The sequence below is a fragment of the Cricetulus griseus genome, chromosome 4, assembly GCF_003668045.3.
Source record: "Cricetulus griseus strain 17A/GY chromosome 4, alternate assembly CriGri-PICRH-1.0, whole genome shotgun sequence".
Taxonomy (NCBI): domain Eukaryota; kingdom Metazoa; phylum Chordata; class Mammalia; order Rodentia; family Cricetidae; genus Cricetulus; species Cricetulus griseus.
This window is the reverse complement of record NC_048597.1, coordinates 7,925,633-7,930,733: the sequence shown is the minus strand read 5'-3', so window position 1 is coordinate 7,930,733 and position 5,101 is coordinate 7,925,633.

Sequence of the window (5,101 nt, the reverse complement as noted above, 5' to 3'; positions counted from 1 at the left end):
CACACACACACACCTCTGCATTCACACACACACACGTCTCTGCATTCACACACACACACACACACACACACACGTCTCTGCATTCACACACACACACACGTATCTGCATTCACACACATACACACACACATGTATCTGCATTCACACACACACACACACACACACACACGTCTCTGCATTCACACACACACACACACACACACACACACACACACGTCTCTGCATTCACACACACACACACGTATCTGCATTCACACACATACACACACATGCACATAAAAAGCAATAATGCACTGTGTACATACATCACATTTCTTCGTCATCTGTTGATGGGCACCATCATATCTGAGCTCTTTGGATAGAACCACAACATACATGTGTATACACATTTCTCTATCATATTCAGACTTCATTTCCTTCAGGTATATGCCCAGATATCACACAGAAAGTCTTATTTTCAGTGTGTGTGTGTGACTGTGTGTGTGACTGTGTGTGACTGTATTGTGTGACTGTGTGTGTGGCTGTGTGTGTGTGTGTGACTGTGTATGTGTGTGTGTGACTGTATTGTGTGACTGTGTGTGTATGTATGTGTGTGTGACTGTGTGTGTGACTGACTCTGTGTGTGTGTGATTGTGTGTGTATGTATGTGTGTGTGACTGAGAGTGTGTGTGTGTGTGTGACTGTGACTCTATGTGTGTGTGTGTGACTGTGACTGTGTATGTGTGTGTGTGTGTATGGCTATGTGTGTGTGTGTGTGTGACTGTGTATGTGTGTGACTGTGTGTGTATGTATGTGTGTGTGACTGTATGTGTGTGACTGTGTGTATGTGACTGTGTGTGTGACTGAGACTGTGTGTGTATGTGTGTGACTGTGACTCTGTGTGGCTGTGTGTGTGTGTGTGTGTGTGTGTGTGTGTGTGTGTACTCCACATGATTTTCCACTCCATAACAGCCATGTAGTATTTAAGTGTTCTTGTCTTAGATTTTCTTTTTCTTTATGTGTACGCATGTTTTGCATGCATATAATTACACACAGTGCCCATGGTGGGTGGATGCTAGAAGAGGGCTTCAGATCCTCCTGGGGCTGGAGTCACAGACAGTTGTTAAGATGTCATGTGGCCCTCTGGAAGAGCAACCATTGCTCTCAACTGCTGAGCCATCTTGCCAGCCTTAAGTATTCTTTTATGTCTCCATCCCTAACAGATTTTTTATTTTGTTATTACTGTTGCTGTTTGATAATAGTCTTTTAAAGAGTAGTAAGATTGAGTCCTATAGCTTTGATTTTCATTTCCCTGAAAACTAATGATTTTTATTGGACATTAGTATTTCTTTGTCAACTTTTTGGGAGAAGTTTTCTATTCAGATCATCTATTTTTAGTTGAATTACTTGAGTTTTTAGAAAGTTCAATTCTTTGTGTATTCTGGCTATTAACCTCTTGTCAAATGATTAGATGGAAGATACTTCTGTAAAAAATCTAACATATTTGACAGTACAGTAGGACCATTTTTAACATTCTGGCAGAATCCTGATGCACTTTTATATTGTTTATGAAATGTTTGATAGGCCTTACGTCTTATGGCAGATTTTCCGTGTACGGATAAGGAAGAGATGGGGAGACGAGAGTAACAGTAATGTGGAAACCTACTGTCTTACAGCCCAATTGAAAAACAAAACACAGTTTGGAGGCAGATAACCTATGTGAATAGATAATAGAGAAAAAAAAAACAAGGAAGAAAAACTACTGGGGAGTTTTAAGAAACAAAAATGAATATATAATTTTCTTTTTGAAAAATGAAGCTGCCTCAGTCTGTTTTCTATTTCAAAAACAAGACACTGGCCAGACAGTAGTGGCCCGTGGTGCACGCCTTTAATCCCAGCACTCAGGAGGCAGAGGTAGGAGGATCTCTATGAGTTCGAGACCAGCCTGGTCTACAAGACACTGGAGATTTGATGATGTACAGAGAGCGGAAGGTTTACTTTGACTCCTGGTTCTAAGGTCTGGGAAGTCCAAGAGTGTGATGCAACACCTCAGCTTCTGGCAAGAGCCTCCTCCTGTGGTAGAAGTCAGAAGGACAAACAGGTGGAAGAGAGAGCAGGCGTTATATTTGCTTTGTAACAGCCTACTCTTGCCAGGCAAACCCTCTAAACAACCTGCTCAATTCTTAAAGGCACCACTCCAACTCTGTCACACAGACAGCCAAATTTCAGCCTGAGTTAGGTAGGAGGGCTACAACATAGTCTAACCATAGCAGGAGCTCCATAAAATATCCCAAATAGGAACTGGAATCCCTACTAGCTAACCATTTGTATCAAGACCAAGTTCAAGCCAGATATGATGGCACACACTTCTAATCCCAGAACTCATGAGGCTGACGCAGGAGGATCACCAGTCTGAGGCCAGGTTGGGATTCATACACATAGCAAGACATTGTCTGAAAAACAAAAACAAAATGCCTCAAGTGCTAACACACAGGCGGTGTGAATTACCTCACATTTCTAATAGCTACAGGTGGAATAATACCACTTTAGAACTGATAAAAAACAGTCTCAATTTACAGGAGGTAAGCCGAGCGTGGAGATGAGCCACGTCACCCAGTGAAGTTTAAAAGCCAGACTGGAACCGGAAACGTTAAGCTCCACCTCCTTCCTTTCCACTCTGTCATGCTATGTCATAGTTTGCCAACAGCAAAGCAAAGAACATTTCATTATACAAGAGATGGATGGCAGGTGGCCTCTGCTTGCCCTTCTGGTGAGCTCTGACACCGTGGCTTTGGATCTGGAAAGAGGTGAACCATGTCTTTTCTCCTGGCCAGAACTCAAAGGTCTGAAATCAGAGAGGACGACTGGGAATCCACCTGTTCGCAGCAATGTCACCACAATCTTCTAACACTGATTAACCAATCAATTTAAGGCTGAACAGAGAGCTGGAGTGCAAGTCTGAACATTTTGGAGGGGAAGCGTATATAAACTCCTGCTGTGCATTGTTTACTAAGCATGGGATGTTAACAATAGCATTTTACCTGGGAATGTAACCATCAGTGCCTTTGTAAGAAAATCAGAACAAAACCTCAGGGCATAGGCACAGTACTCCTGCTTCCACAGGAAGCAATAGAACTCTGCAGGAAACAGGGTTAGGAAATGAATCTCCCACTCAAAATGCTTATCAAGGAGGGTGTGACCTCTGAACCAGCCCTGTGGCAGGGCATGGAGGTTCACCCCTTAGGTCCTTCACAGCTAGAACACTTCAGTGCCATGCAGAGTGGCACAGATGGCCAGGTCTTCTGTATTGTGCCATCCGATCAAGACTGTGGGAAGGAGTAAGCCTGTGAGCCAGGCATCTCTGCAGCTTTTATCCTCAAAGGCACTGAAAGTTGTGTGCCATCAGTGCTCCCAGCACCCAATGGGACCCGGCAGTGTACCCTGCTGTCACTAAGCACAGATCCAGGCCCCTGCTGCCTATGCCGCTCAGACCTCCCTCTGGCAGAATCCACATTGTGGTGGCTTCTGGGCTCTTGGCTCTTTCACTGAAGACGAATTTGCCAAGGAAGAGCAGATGGAAGAGTCAGGGAATCCGTGTCTCCCTCTCCCTCCTAGCAATCAGTCATTGACTCTGGGGAATCCAGGCTCTGGCTTCCCCAACCCACGGGGGACAGTTCCAATGTGTGTATTTTCCACAGCCTGGAATTCTCCGCAAGGGATGAAGCTCCATTCACCCAAGCAGAACTGTTCATAACCTAACATTTACTGTCACCTTCCTTTCTCACTTCCCCATTCCCACCGGTACCCACCCCTCCTGAAAAATATATTTGTGCTTGAACCCTTGTCTCAGGATTCCTGGGGGGTCTTTGGCAGGGTCCCCACATGGAAAGACATGCCTGGTAGACTCAGGTCATTGAGTCTCTTCCACTAAACTTGACTTGTAGAGGCCTATACCAGCAGGGGGAAGGAGGCTGTGACACCGGGAAATCTCTCTCAGGAAAATAAAAAGCCACTCCACACAATTTGGTCTGCAGTAACAAAATGCTATAAACTGGGTGGCTATAAGCAACAGATATTTATTTCTCATAGACTCAGAGGCTGGCAAATCCAAGGCCAAACAGCAGTGTCTTTAGTGTGGTTAAAACATACTTCCTGGCTCAGAAAAGCATCTCCCAAGTTTGGATGTGATACAAGTGGTGAGCTGGCTCCCAGTGTTGGCTGCCTTCCATAAGGGCACGAACTGTATCCTGAGCATTCTATCCTCATGGCCTTATCTCCCCAAGGCCACACATCTTAATCCCATCATCTTGGGGAAGCATTTCAATACATGTGTTGGTGGTGGAGACATGTAGACATTCAGCCTGTTCCGCCAGCTGTGTTCGCTATGCCAGAGCATAAAAACAAAGGAAGAAACTGGAGACACACATCCCCACCTTCCTCTTCTCAGGGTAGAAGTGAAGTTAAGACAGGCAGTGCTGGGCAAACACAATTGAAAACAGTAATGTCCCAGCCCACAAAATCTTCCTCCACAAGCAGAAGAGAGAAAACCAGCTTTGTTACTGAATAAACACTGAGCCGGAATGTGATGCATGTCCCAGTCAATCTGTTAAGAAATTCCAAAGACAGAAAGAAGCCTCCTCCAATTCCATCACATGCGTGTTCTGAAATGGTAATTGTCCCTCAGTGCAGCCTTCCCGACACCTTTTGTCACATGTGACTCACCCTGCATTCACCAGACAATTGTAGTGGCCATCTGTGTTTGCTAATTAGATTTATCCAGGGGATTAAACTCCTCACAGCCTCCTGACAGGAGGCATTCTGGATCAAGGCACCTGCTGAAGCTAGGCTGCCACCCTCCCACAGACAGAAATACCGAGCAGAAAGGCATCCCGGGTGTAAACTGACAAGAGGCTTATTTAGCTTTTGAAGAGATTTACATACATTTCTGAAAGACAGAAGTTACCACTCCAACTTTCCCCAAATCAAAGGCTCTAAGAAAGAAAAACTCTCTTCCCATATTTTCCATAGAGAGAAACTGAGTCCCCGTTTTTATTCTATGATCCAATAAGGGAGCCTCTGCTAAATCAAAGAGTCCCTTGTCACCTGAGATAAAATTCTGGTG